Genomic DNA, 13,870 nt, shown 5'->3' on the forward strand with positions numbered 1-13,870 from the left:
AAAAGTTCTTCTTGATTATTTTCTCCCAACCCCTTTGTGCCTCCATAATAGCCAGCCACCCCGTCAGTCGAATCCTGGGGCGCTCCAGGGACAGCGTGTGTGCGTGTATGTGTACGTCTATATATATGTGTACGTGTACATGTGTGTGTACGTGTATGTGCACGAGTGTGTGCACGTGAGTGTGCGTGTGTACATGTACCCCAGTCAGATGTATACATCTGGATTTCCTTTGAAAGAATTTTCAAATTGAGCTGATCAAGTGCAATGGCAAAGCACCCAATTCCTCTGCCCCCCAACTGCCTTCGCTGCTTTAACGTACAACCTGCTCTGCTGGCACCTCTGACTCCTGAAAGCCCTAACGCTCCCGGGGAGCAGGCCGTGCCCTGCCCTGCCCTGGCTGCCCCGGGTGTTACCTCGGAGGGAATCGTTCCAGATTCCAATGGGTGGCAGGTCCAGGGAAGAGCCTTATCTGGGGGGAGGCTGTACCAGACCCGCCCGACCCAGGCAGGCTCCCAGGTACTCTCTGCTCGGGGCTGATAAGGCTCCTTAGCAGTTTCTCTCCAAACAAATTCCAGTTCAAGACACCTGAGAGCTCCACAGCAGGGCAGCATCCCCAGAGCGCAGCAGGGCGGGGGTTAGGGGGAGCAGTCGGTAGCAGCACCTGCCCCTCGTACGGCAGGAGCGAGAAGTGCCAGCCACGTGCTGCCTCCATCCCCAGAGGCCAGGTGAGAGTGAATTCCCACGTCCCCGCACGATTGGTTCCGTCACTCTTCTACACTTATATGGATTTCCAATGTCAATGTTTCTAACATCAGCTTTGCCAGCTCTCCTTACACCTTTGTCTGCTAGAGCAAAAACCTGAAATGCAGCTACCTCCTCCTGCTGGGTGACTATAGACCTTAATGACAGAGCTCGGAACTGCTTAGTCAAGCTGACTAGCTGCAGCCCCTCGGGTTGCCTGCTCGAAGGTGTGCTGGCCAGGCCACAAGTCGTTTCTGTGCCTCTTCCCTGCTCCTTCTCAGCATTTGAACATCATTTGACTAGTGTGAACAAGAGTCTATACTGGGGAGAGCCCAGGGTGAGAGAGTCACTAGACCCTGGTTATACAGTGCTCTGTCACGGCTCTGAGGTGCAGTTAACTTCACTTGCTGCACAAGGAACCAGTCCCAGAATCTGAACCAATTGTCCATCAGCGAGTATTTGACTCCCTCTGTCCGGGATGGATGAATTGGGATTCTTGGCCCCTGCATTTGTGTTTCAAGCTTCACTCCGGCTCATCCCTTTTCAGCTGCCCCATGCACTCATCTCCTGCTCCTCACCCAGGAGAGCCGCCAGCTTTTTTGCCGCCCTAGGCGGCGGAAGGTCCCGCCCCCTAAATGCCACCCCCGACAGAGGCGGCGGAAAGTCTCGCCCCCGAAATACTGCCGACGACCGGGGCGGCCTGTAACGATGCTGGTTCTGGTGGGACCCAACTGAGAGTGCCAATTCAGGACAAATTGCTCAAACAGGGCAGTTACAGCCCAAGGCTGGGGGTTTTCCACCTCTAAGGCAAACCAAACCAGCCAAACAGTGAAGTCTTGGGTCTCACCCCACTGGCTAACCACAAGTCACACAAGCAATTCCCTTAGACACTCCAGTTTCCCAGTATCACCACCAGTGCCACTCGATATGGGGACAAATGGTTATGAAAACCAATACCCCAGTAAAAGGGAAAAAAAGGTTCTCTCGATCCCGAAGGACCAAGCCCCAGACCCAGGTCAATATACAAATTAGATCTTACCCACAAATCAAGCTGTTGCCAATCCTTTAGAATCTAAAGGTTTATTCATAAAAGGAAAAAGATAGAGATGAGAGTTAGAATTGGTTAAATGGAATCAATTACATACAGTAATGGCAAAGTTCTTGGTTCAGGCTTGCAGCAGCGATAGAATAAACTGCAGGTTCAAATCAAGTCTCTGGAACATCCCCAGCTGGGATGGGTCATCAGTCCTTTGTTCAGAGCTTCAGTTTGTAGCAAAGTCCCTCCAGAGGTAAGAAGCAGGATTGAAGACAAAATGGAGATGAGGCATCGGCCCTTTTATAGTCTTTTCCAGGTGTAAGAACACCTCTTTGTTCTTACTGTGGAAAATTACAGCAAAATGGAGTCTGGAGTCACATGGGCACGTTCCTGCATACTTTACTGAGTTACAAGTCGTATCTGCCTTCTCTCCATGGGTCAGTTGTATAGCTGATGGTCCTTAATGGGCCATCAAGCAGGCCAGGCAGAGCTAACACCAACTTGTCTGGGATGTTTCCCAGAAGCATAGCATAAGTTTGAAATACAGACAGTACAGAGCCAATATTCATAACTTCAACTACAAAATTGATACACACATATAGACAACATAATCATAACTAGTAAACCATAACCTTGTCTTAGACACCTCATTTGACCCCCTTTATAGAAGATTTGGTGTCACTACCGGACCTTGGTTGCAACCATGTTCTATATGGTCCCAGATTATATAAAAAACATCACACGGCCGAAGATCCAGCTGCCGCAGTCGCCGCCCCCCAAATGTTAGCGCCCTAGGCGACCGACTAGGTTGCCTAATGGGTTGCGCCAGCACTGTCCTCACCTGCCTGCTGGACCTGACAGCCCCACTTCTCACCACAGACAAACAAAACCCGCCCATCTGAACGGGATTCATCCATGCAATCAGGAACTTCCACCCAAAGGAACTGAAGACAGGTGTGTCGTGTATCTGCTCCTCTATCCCTCACCCCTGTCCCTGGAGCGCCCCAGGATGCAACTGACGGGGTGGCTGGCTATTATGGAGTCTGTGATCTGCGTTGACCCACCTACCCGTTAGGGGGCGGTGGGGAGCTATGAGGTCACTGGCCGGCCTGGGTCACGCCTCCGTCAGCGGGAAATTAGCGGCGGGGCGGCCACCAGCCAGAGTCTGTAGCGCGCCCCTCAGGCAGGGGAGCGCCGGCAAAGGTCAGTAGCGCGCCCCTCAGGCAGGGGAGCGCCGGCAAAGGTCAGTAGCGCGCCCCTCAGGCAGGGGAGCGCCGGCAAAGGTCCCGGTGTGGCTCGGCCGGGTAGGGGAACGCAGGCCCACCCTACACCACTGCGTTCCAGCCCAGGACCCTGGCAGTGGCAGGACGAGGGTCCCGCCACAGGATCAGCGGCGTCCTTCCGCAATACAGACTCACCACTGCGCAGCTCTGTCCCTGGGCTACTTCCTACCCAATTGCTCGTCCGAATCCCTCTGGTCCCGCCGGTGCAGTCCGCTGCTGGCAGCTCCAGCTCCCGCTCAGGCTCAGGCTCAGGCTCCTCCAGCTCCTCTGGGTACTCGGCTGCTGGCAGCTCCAGCTCCCCCTCCGGCTCCTCCAGTTCCTCTGGGTACTCGGCAGCGGGCAGTCCTGGCAGCCCCAGTCCGTCCTCCAGGTGAGGTCTCCACTGGTCCAGGGCCTCCCCTGGCGTGGCAGCAGGGTCTGAAGGGAGCAGCCCACAGTCTGCGTCTGCCTCCCTCCCTGGTGCTGCTCCAACTGAGCTAAGGGCCCCGCCCTTTATACTTCCTGTTCCACCCCTCCCCTTCCGGGGGGTGGAGCGAGCTTGGGCTGGCCCCGCCCACTCAGGCTGAGGGAAAGGCCCTTTACCCTCAGGTTCGGAGGGCAGCCACCCTGGCCCCCTACAGAGGCACAAAGGGGTTGGGAGAAAATAATCAAGAAGAACTTTTGCTGAAAATGCAAACCTAAGCTGGAAATCTGTGCAGGGCTGGGCTCAGCGAAAATGATCTTTTGAGCTGCTCTTATTAACCGTGGTCCTGTACTTCCTGGTTTGCGTCGGACCCAGAAGCAGCAGTAGCATGAGGCTTTCTCCCAGGATTTCCATTAAGGCCAAACCCCAGATACGTCCGTAATTGGTGAGAAGGGCTGACTTTACAAGGGGAGAGGGATAGCTCAGTGGTTTGAACATTGGCCTGCTAAACCCAGGGTTGTGAGTTGAATCCTTGAGGGAGCCATTTAGGGATCTGGGGCAAAAATCTGTCTGGGGATTGGCCCTGCTTTGAGCAGGGGGTGGGACTAGATGACCTCCTGAGGTCCCTTCCAATCCTGATATTCTATGATAAGATTTCCAGACCACCCACATCCTACTTATCTTGAGACAAGTACCAACAGTTTGGACGCCTGTCCCAGCTGAACCTCTGCACTATGGAAATTCAGCACCAGTAGGGTTCCCAGCTTCCCTCCCCCTGAAAAAATCCCTCTTTCCAAACCTGCCCCCCAAATTCCCCCCTACGCACGCTCTCCATGCAGGCTCTGTCAGGAAGGCCAATTGGACAGGGCCTTGTGTCCTGGGGATGCACTGAAGGGCCATGGTCAGGAGGGGAATGGAAAGATGCAGTTTGGGGGGGGGCAACGCCCCTTCACATTCCCCCCCATCTTCACCCCTGCCAGTGGACCAGCCAGGACTACATCTTGGGAGGAGCATAGAGAGCTTTTGGGCCAGGTGCTGGCTAAAGAGGCTTGGAGCTGAGAGCAGGGAGGCTAATCCCTGCTGTTGGCTCCTGCTGTGTTTGGAGAAGCAGGACTCTGTATGTTCCTTGTAAATAAACAAGACATCAAAAAATTACCAGACTCCACTGCCAATTTCTGCTCCCCACTGGAACATCCCCAGGGCCCCAAACTTTGACTAGCCCCTTGGGTTGAAGAGGGACACCAATATCTTTATTGTGTGGTTTCGTTGCACGTCTATCTAATCTCAGTGGTTTATCAGCAACTAATTACTGTTGCAATGTTTTCTCATGTAATAACCATATTTATTAAAAACACAGAGGCCAGGTTTTTGAACCCAAACTCACCACAGCTAATACATGCAGGATTCAGATGTAAAGTCCTGGCTTTGAGTCATCCCCCATTTAAATGCTCAATGACAGTTGCTAGAAATCCAGTGTCATGATTCATTGATCACTAATGCCAAGGGGCAGTGGCAGGGCTGGGAGAAGCAGAGGTTAATGTGGGTCTAAAGTCGTAGTGAGTGACATGGCTTCCAGCGAGGCAGAGTGGAAGTGGGGGTCCAGTTATACACACCAATCACACTCTTTGTGTCATTCGAACGCACCGGCGGGGTCAGCTCTCAGCATTTATTCCAGGGGATTTACCGTGCAGAAGCCAACAGGGAAGGGGGTGAGCAGAGTGGAGGCATTGCAGGGACTGCACTGATTAGGTGGGGGATGGCGCGCCGTGTCTGATCTAATATTGTCTCCCCTTCTCAGCGGCGCTGCTCCCAAGGAGGATGGGCTCCTCCTGCCGGACCCAGCACACGTCTGTTGGCTTAACCAGGATGAGGGAAGACTTGCACTCCCCACTCTTACAGAACCCTGCCCAGTAGATGTAGCCTTTCCTATTGAGCAGGACGTTCTGACACTTGTCGTACCACCAGCCTCCATAGCTACTTGCGCAGTTCCCACTGGTCTGGTCCTGATCCTTGTCACTTGTGCTGAACTTCATGTTGTCATGTATGCCCCCCAGGCCGGAGTGGTAGGTGGTGAGATAGTCCTCGCCGTCCCCAGAGTACCTGCCCAGCCTCAGAGGGTACCCGCTGGGCTCATCCTCGACACTGAAGATGTCGTACTCTGCGTAGCGGGTGTTGTTGGATTTGTCCTCCACGACAAAGCGGACCTTGTAGATGTTCTGCCGCGTGAGCAGGGACAGGTACTCGTTGCCCAGCCAGTAATCCTGCTGCACGTTCCCAAAGCCGTACTTCTAGGTGCTCCAGGACTCCTTCCAGGTGATCTCTGTGTTGTAAGAATTTCTCTGGACAACGGTCCAGCCCTTGCCTTCGGTGTCCATGTCACACCACACCACTCGAGGGGGAGAGCCTGCTGGCTGGATGACCTGGACCCCGCTGGGGCTGTCCCTGGGAATGTTGCTGCAGTCTTTGGGGAACCCTGAAATGCCACGAACATCAGGTTAAGGGGGCAGGTGGGGAGGGGGGGAGAGAGCGCTAGCTAGCTCGATCAAATCAGCCTGGGGTAACTGGAGGCTGGGTTTTTAGAGGCAGGTCCTGTGTATTTCACAATACTACAGCCACAGAATCCGCCCCGGCCATTCCTGGCCACAGAATCCCGCTCCAGATCTTACACTTTCATTTTACCAATAAAATAAAATAAGAATAGTTTCTTGCTCTGCTGGTTTTGAAGAAACCTTGAAGAGATGAATCAACTGTAAACCAAGGCTCTGTATCCTTCCTGAGTCCGTACTGCTGAAGAAATCGTTTGGCGAGGGTGGGGGAGACGCTGCCAGAAGCAGGAGAGAGCTGGACTGGAACCCTGCAGGGGACAGAAACCGCTGGACATGAGACCAGGAGAGAGTTTCACAAGTGCCTAAATCCCACTAGACGTCACTGGGATTTAGGCACTTAAGTGACTTAGCCACTCTTGAAAATGTTACCCTTAGACGCTAAGGCCAGAGTTTTCAGAGGGCTCAACTACTGGGCCAGATTTTCAGAAGAGCTCAGCTCCCAGGTAGGCACCGCAGGACATGGCTGCATGTTCAAAGGGGCTCAGCATGGGCGGGGTGGGCCCAAGTCTCTGGAGACGGGGTGAAGCCCACCATTCACCTCTCCCCCGGCCCGGCCACTGTCTCCATCTCTGCAGCCGGCCCGATTAGCACACAGCTGGGACCCAGCTGCATGGTAAAAACCATTCAAAGATTGCGGCTCCGATGGCCTGGCTCCCGGGTCCCGGGCGGGTCAGGGCCGGCTGGAGCGCTCCCTGTGGTGGGGAAGGAGCTGCCGCCTCTCTGCCCGCGCTGCACCGCTGCAAGGGGAGTGCTGCTCGGAGCAACTCCCTCTGTCCCAGCTCCCCCCGTCCACAGTCACTACCACCAGCCGGAGGGCAGTGCCCGCTCACCCACACAGAGACAGCAGCTGGGCAGCCTCCGGCAGGGCTCTGCCCCCCTCAGATGAGTGCCAGGTGAGAGGGGCCCAGGGCACAGAGCTGCTGTGTGCCCCACGCCAGGCATGCTGCCCCCTGCACTGCAGCCCAGCAGCCCAGAGGGGGACACGCTGCTGACACTGCAGCTGTTCTGTGGGCCCAGCTCAGGCCAGGCTTAAAGTGGGCAGAGTCGCCAGGGGCCACAGTCCTGGCCAAAAAAGAGTTCAAAATGGAGCCGGGTCCCTGAGGGGTGCACTGTAAGCGCTGCCCTAGCAAGGGCATGGCCATTTATTTCAGCCGGGATTAACATAGACACCCCTCCCCCGCCCCACACATGCTTTTCCCAGGCCACCTTCAGCACTCAGCGCAGGGATTCACAATGACCTTGCCGGGATCAGCAGCCCAGAGCAATCCAGACTCTTGGACAGAAACCGGCTCATTCACCCCCGGCCCCGCCCCCAGGTATATCTATCCCGGCCCTGGTATTACATCTTGTGTAGCTACAGCCCACATAACGCAGAGCACGGCATATGCAGCCCCCAATGGTAAATAGGTTGAGAACCCTACAGCAGAGGCTCACGTGTGAAGCTCCAGAGGTCCCAAGTTTGATTATAGCTGCTGCCGACCCGTGACAGGTGCAAAATGGCAGCTTTTTGTGGGGTGAGGCGGGGTGGGGCAGGCAGGGTGTGTGTGTGTGTGTGTCAAACCAGAACAGGCTAAAGCCGCACTGGAGTCCGGCACCGTGCTTTCTGTCAGCCATCATTGTATTCATATGGTGTTGCAAAGTTAGAAAGTCCACAACTAACCCCAAAAGTGACCGTGATACAAACGTGCAAATGAATTAGAGAGAGCGAGAGAGAACACCGTGTAAACGACACACCGAAACACACTGTTGCAATGGAAACACTTTGCCCAGACATCATCCCCAGACAGATTTCATTGGAAACACCTTCTTTTTGGAGCTGCCTGGACCCCAAATTCTTCAGACAATGTCACAGCCCAAGTAACTGTGACACGCTGCCAGCAATCTCAGGTATCCTTGTGAGAGAGAGGAGAGAGGCGTAACCCCATGGCAGGCAAAGGGTTAAAGCTTTAAAGGAGAAGGATTTCAGTGAGTCTGACAAGCCAGAACTACAATGTTTGGAACTGAAGTGAAATACCAATCTGGAGTCACTCATCCTTGAAAACACGCCTCCCCTTCTCCTGACGCCCCAGAGGAGCGGGGACGCTGCCAGCTAGCAGCCGTTCACACACTCTAATAGTCTAAGACACAGAGGGCCTGAGTTCGACCTGTGACCTTGGAAAACTCATTACACTGCACCATACCTCAGTTTCCCCATTTTTAAAACATGGTTTATGCTAGTTCCTTTGTGTTCTAAAGTGCTTTGGCCCCAATGCCTAAAGGAACCTGGGGCAGGGCGGGAGGATTCCTGCCTAGGGTCCAGCAGAGCGCTGGGCAGGGGATCCCCGCCAGGCTCCTGGTACCCCATGGCCCCGGGGGCAGTCTTTACCCACCAGGAGGCACTGCCAGACTCCTAGCTAGCCAGGCTCATGCTGCAGCATGCACTTGCTGGGGGAAATGCTGCTCCGTTTCAAAGGAAAAGCAGCATGTACCTCACTGCGCCCCCATCCCTTGTGCCTCGGCCAGGCAGGGTCGGGAAAGCAGAGGATGCACCAGGGCTCCCCTCCCCCTTGTGCACCTGCCCGGGCTGAGGGGCGGCACTGAGAGGAGTGCAGGCTGCCCCTCTCTATGCGGTAGTTACTGCATCTGTCTGGGCACGTTCCTTCCTGTGCCCGGGCACTCAGGGCACATGGTGTCCCACAGGGGCCACATAGCATGCCCTGCCACTGCACCTCCCCCACGTGCCCACACCGCCTGGGGCTCTGGTGCCCACCACCAGGCTCTGGCCCTACATCTCCAGGCTGTGTGAAATACTGGGCATTTCAATAAAACTCACCCATCCCGACGCTGCAGCTGAGCGGGCGAGTTAGCAACCTGAAGCGTCCCCCACTTCCACATCAGAAACCAGAGCCGGGGCTCCATGCCTTTATGGACATTGTCCCGACAGGTCACGGCCGGGTGAGGAGATACCTGAGTGGGATGGGCTGGAGCGAGACTGCGCTGCTGCTGCATCTGTCCCACAGGGAAGAGGATCAAACTGGATTCATTCAGCGACTGTCAAGGCAGCTGCTCTCTGTGTCCCAGCTCTCCGGCTGGGATACAGGGGGCAGGAACTGGTGCATTAGAGGGAACAGCTCCACGTCCGTATAGTTCTGGAAAAGAGCACCCAGGCCATCGAAATGTGCAACAAAGGACACGAGATGGGACCTGTTTATTTTGTTGAACGTGGCACCAGTTTGCTTAGTGTGATGTGCTCCAGTCTGCTCATTTGGGGACCAGGTTTTGGGATGAGGGGGAGTTTGTGCTGTCACACAAACAACGAATGAATCTCCCACATGCAATTCATGCTGCCTCCTCCCTCCCGCCCGCACACCCCGAATGCCAGCTGCAGCCGGCCCCATAAGTCTGGCTGCCCTGGTAAAGCAGCTTCCAGTGGATTCTGGCTGATTCTGGCTATGCATCTGTGACGAACTGGGACTGTTCTTACTGTGGTCTTTGAATGCTGGCAGGGGAGTGTGGCTAGGATAGTCTGCATTGGGGGATGGGAGACTGACCGGAGAATACCTGAGCATGTAACATGAGAACCCAGGAAGGGGTTAGAGGCCAGGTGACACCTTTGCCCGGGAAACTGAACAAAGGCTGTGGGAGGGGTCGCTAAAGGGAGAGTTTCAGGAGCTGGCTGGTGGAATGGCTGGGAGGCAGACAGGGCTCTGTACTCCCAAGGGGCTGGGGTGCCCGAGGACCCCAAGATGGACCTAACTGAGGGGGTCCTGTTTTCTGTGCCTGCGGGACCGGTCTTGAACTGTGTTCCTGTCGTCTAAATAAACCTTCTGCTTTACTGGCTGGCTGAGAGTCATGGTGAATCGCAGGAAGCCGGGGGTGCAGGACCCTGAGTCCCCCCACACTCCGTGACAGGATCACCCCCATCAGCTGGGCGTGCTGGGCCGACCCCATGCACAACAGGGGCAGCAGCGCGGCCGCCCTCGCGCTCTGATTGTGACTCGGGATTGCGGGGGCTTCTCACCTGTCCCATGGAAACGTGGCCAAAGGCGCCAATTGTCCCTTCATCAAAATGGCGCCATCTCCCACTGCTGCCAGCGGGGCTGAGGCCTGCGCGAGGGCCGCCCCGTCCCCACGCTCTGTCTGCATGTGGCAGGCAGGCTGCCCTCCTGACGCTGGCTGCCACCTCCCGCTGGGCTCCAGGAGGCTGAAGCCGAGCCCACAGGCAGACTGGCTGAGGCCATGGTTCAGGGCCTGGACAGCGCATGGGGACTGTGAGGGGATGTGGGGGGAAGGCTGAGCGGGTTGCAGGGGGGTGTGGGGGCAGGGATAGGGGGCAGGCTGAGGGGGACAGAGGGATATGGGCATGAGGGAGACAGAGTGTGCAGGGGGAACGCTGACAGGGGTAGTAGGTGTGGAGGGCAGGAAGAAGGCTGAGGGGGCCAGGGAGTGTGGGGGGCAGGGGGAAGGCTGAGGGGGGCATGGGGATGGGGCAGAGGGGAGGCTGTGGGGGTTGGAGGTGATCATGTGGGATATAAGAGCGGCTGAGGGAGGTGCAGGGCATGTGGGGGCAGGGGGCAGAAGAATGTGCGGGAAGGTTAAGGGGGCCGGGGTGTGGGGAGCCGAGGGAGGCTGAGGGGGGTACAGGGGGATGGGGACAGGAAGGAGGCTAAGGGAGGCAGGAGGGAGGCTCAGGGAGATGTGGGGGGCAGGGGAGAGGCTAGGGTTTGTGCGCAGAGGACAGTCGTAGAATCATAGAATCATAGAATATCAGGGTTGGAAGAGACCTCAGGAGGTCATCTAGTCCAACCCCCTGCTCAAAGCAGGACCAATTCCCAACTAAATCATCCCAGCCAGGGCTTTGTCAAGCCGGGACTTAAAAACCTCCAAGGAAGGAGACTCCACCACCTCCCTAGGTAATGCATTTCGGTAGGGCTTAGGGGCCACAAACGAGACCAGGGCCCCCTGGTGCTAGGCGCTGTCCAAACACATGATGAGAGATTGGCCCCACCCCAGAGAGCCTACAGTCTACACAGACAAAAAGTGGGTGGGGAAACAGAGGCACGGAGAAATGAAGTGACCAAAGCTAAAGAGCAGGTCAGGAATAGAACCCAGGTGTCCTGACGCCCAGGCCTGTGCCCTCAACCAAACCTATACGGCTATCCTGAGGTCAGCACATCCTTCAAACGGGGACCTGTGCTCGGAACCAAATACAGGGCACGTTCCTTTTGGCTTCTTTCTGATGAATAAAGGGTAGTTGTTTTTAAAGCCCTGTGGGGTTTGATTTGCTTTTACATTAGAAATGCAGATCTTGTCCACCCTTCTTTTTTCGTGGCTGGCTCTATGGGTGACGACAGAACTACTGGGTTGACGAGGTCGGTTTATTATTATTTAACATTTCTCTCGTGGTAGTGCTGAAAGACCATTATCAGCTGGGCCCTACTTTTGCTGGGGCTGTACAGACATACCTCAAGTGTCACTCCCGTGCTATTCTGTTGTGTGCAGGTCATTATACCACGTTCACCACCACAGTATCACAGCACCTTCCAGTGGTGCATTACGCTACATGACTAACACCCATCACGTATTTGTTCCCTTGTCCTCTCCCAAGGGTGAGAAGTGTGCCCGATCAAGAGGGCTTTTTAATAATACACACACACACGTTGCTGTGTGTGTATATCAGAGAAGGCGCTGTAAAGAAATGCCTTGCATTGGAGCGGATGGTGGGGCGGTTTGGGATGGTCCTTAGTGGCACCTTAGAGACTAACAGGTATATACATAGCACATGAAAAGATGGGAGTTGTCTTACCAAGTGGGAGGTCAGTCTAATGAAGTCATCTGATGAAGTGGGTTCTAGCCCACTGTGACAATGCGGTTCTGGCAGAACCCAACTGAGAGTGCCAACTCAGGACAAATTGCTCAAATAGGGCAGTTACAGCCCAAGGCTGGGGTTTTCTCCACCTCTAAGGCAAACCAAACCAGCCAGACTAAGAGGACTCCAGTCTCACCCCACTGGCTAACTGCAAGTCTCACAAGCAATCTCCTTAGACACTCCAGTTTCCCAGTATTACCACCAGTACCACTCGTTATGGGGACAAATGGTTATGAAAACCAATACCCCAGTAAAAGAAAAAGGTTCTCCTGATCCCAAAGGACCAAGCCCCAGACCCAGGTCAATATACAAATCAGATCTTACCCACAAATCACGCTGTTGCCAATCCTTTAGAATCTAAAATCTAAAGGTTTATTCATAAAAGGAAAAAGATAGAGATGAGAGTTAGAATTGGTTAAATGGAATCAATTACATACAGTAATGGCAAAGTTCTTGGTTCAGGCTTGCAGCAGCGATGGAATAAACTGCAGGTTCAAATCAAGTCTCTGGAATACATCCCCCGCTGGGATGGGTCCTCAGTCCTTTGTTCAAAGCTTCAGCTTGTAGCAAAGTTCCTCAAGAGGTATGAAGCAGGATTGAAGACAAGATGGAGATGAGGCATCAGCCTTATATAGTCTTTTCCAGGTGTAAGAACACCTCTTTGTTCTTACTGTGGAAAATTACAGCAAAATGGAGTCTGGAGTCACATGGGCCAGTCCCTGCATACTTTGCTGAGTTACAAGGCGTGTCTGCCTTCTCTCAATGGGTCCATTGTATAGCTGATGGTCCTTAATGGGCCATCAAGCAGGCTAGGCAGAGCTAACACCAGTTTGTCTGGGATGTCACCCAGCAGCATAGCATAAGTTTGAAATACAGACAGTATAGAGCCAATATTCATAACTTCAACTACAAAAGTGATACACACATATAGACAGCATAATCATAACCAGTAAACCATAACCTTGTCTTAGACACCCCATTTGACCCCCTTTATACAAGATTTGCGTGCCACTACAGGACCTTGGTTGCAACAATGATCTATATGGTCCCAGATTATATCAATAACGTCACACCCACGAAAGCTTATGCCCAAATATATTTGTTAATCTCTAAGGTGCCACAAGGACTCCTCGTTGTTTTTGCTGATACAGACTAACATGGCTACCACACTGAAACCTGTCTCTTGTTATAGCGTCCTACTGTGCCAGAGAAGCAAAACTATCACCCACAGTCTGTGCCCCAGAGAACTTACAGTCCAAACAGGGTGACAGAGAAGTATACTAAGACGTGCACAGTACACTCAGTGTGATCACAGATTTGCACAGCTTTCTCACAAGTACCAAGGATATGAAACCTGAGTGATCAAGGGAGGAAGGAAGGGGGTTTTGATCAGGCTGCTTGAAACAGGTGCATGGGGAGGAGGTCGGTTGTTCTGGTTGGCACCCATTTCACTCAAATGCCGAACACACAGTAGGGAGAAAAGCTCTCTTTGCTAAATATTCAGTGGTCATGCTCCTTTGGTTTGAGGCATTAGAAAACTCCCTCTGGAGCCCACCAGCAGAAACAGGGAAGCTAAGACTGGGTATGTCTAAAGTGAAAAACAAGAAAGAAACAATTAAAAAAAAAAAAAAGCCTTTTCATGCTTTCTTTATCCACCATAAAGTAGAAAAAAATAAGAGCTCAAACCCAATTGTTTAGCATGTCACCTTTAATGAGCGGAGGTGAACTTTGTTGAGATCCTAGGAACAGAGTGATGCACTGTATGATTATAGATGTGTCACTGTGTGTTTGTGTGTGAGTGCACCTTTGCTTACTCACCTATATCCACGCACATTTCAGAGGAGAGGGGAGGGGAAGGCAAAGCCGCCTCGGAAAGGTGAGCGGCGTCTGATATGGATTTTATTTGTGTGAACAGTTTGGGTGGCCGGCGCTCTCTTCCTTTCAGGCAGTATT

General features: G+C 53.8%; 1 long non-coding RNA gene across 1 annotated transcript; it reads right to left on the bottom strand.

The window, feature by feature from the left end:
- Positions 1-1,805: 1,805 nt before the first annotated feature.
- On the bottom strand, positions 1,806-9,827 carry LOC135977673 (uncharacterized). Its single transcript, XR_010595106.1, has 2 exons — positions 8,882-9,827; positions 1,806-6,317 (listed from the first exon to the last, which is right to left on the bottom strand). It is a non-coding gene; the product is annotated as an uncharacterized LOC135977673 (long non-coding RNA).
- Positions 9,828-13,870: the final 4,043 nt, after the last annotated feature.

Source organism: Chrysemys picta, unplaced genomic scaffold (genome assembly GCF_011386835.1).
Source record: "Chrysemys picta bellii isolate R12L10 unplaced genomic scaffold, ASM1138683v2 scaf9, whole genome shotgun sequence".
Lineage (NCBI taxonomy): Eukaryota > Metazoa > Chordata > Testudines > Emydidae > Chrysemys > Chrysemys picta.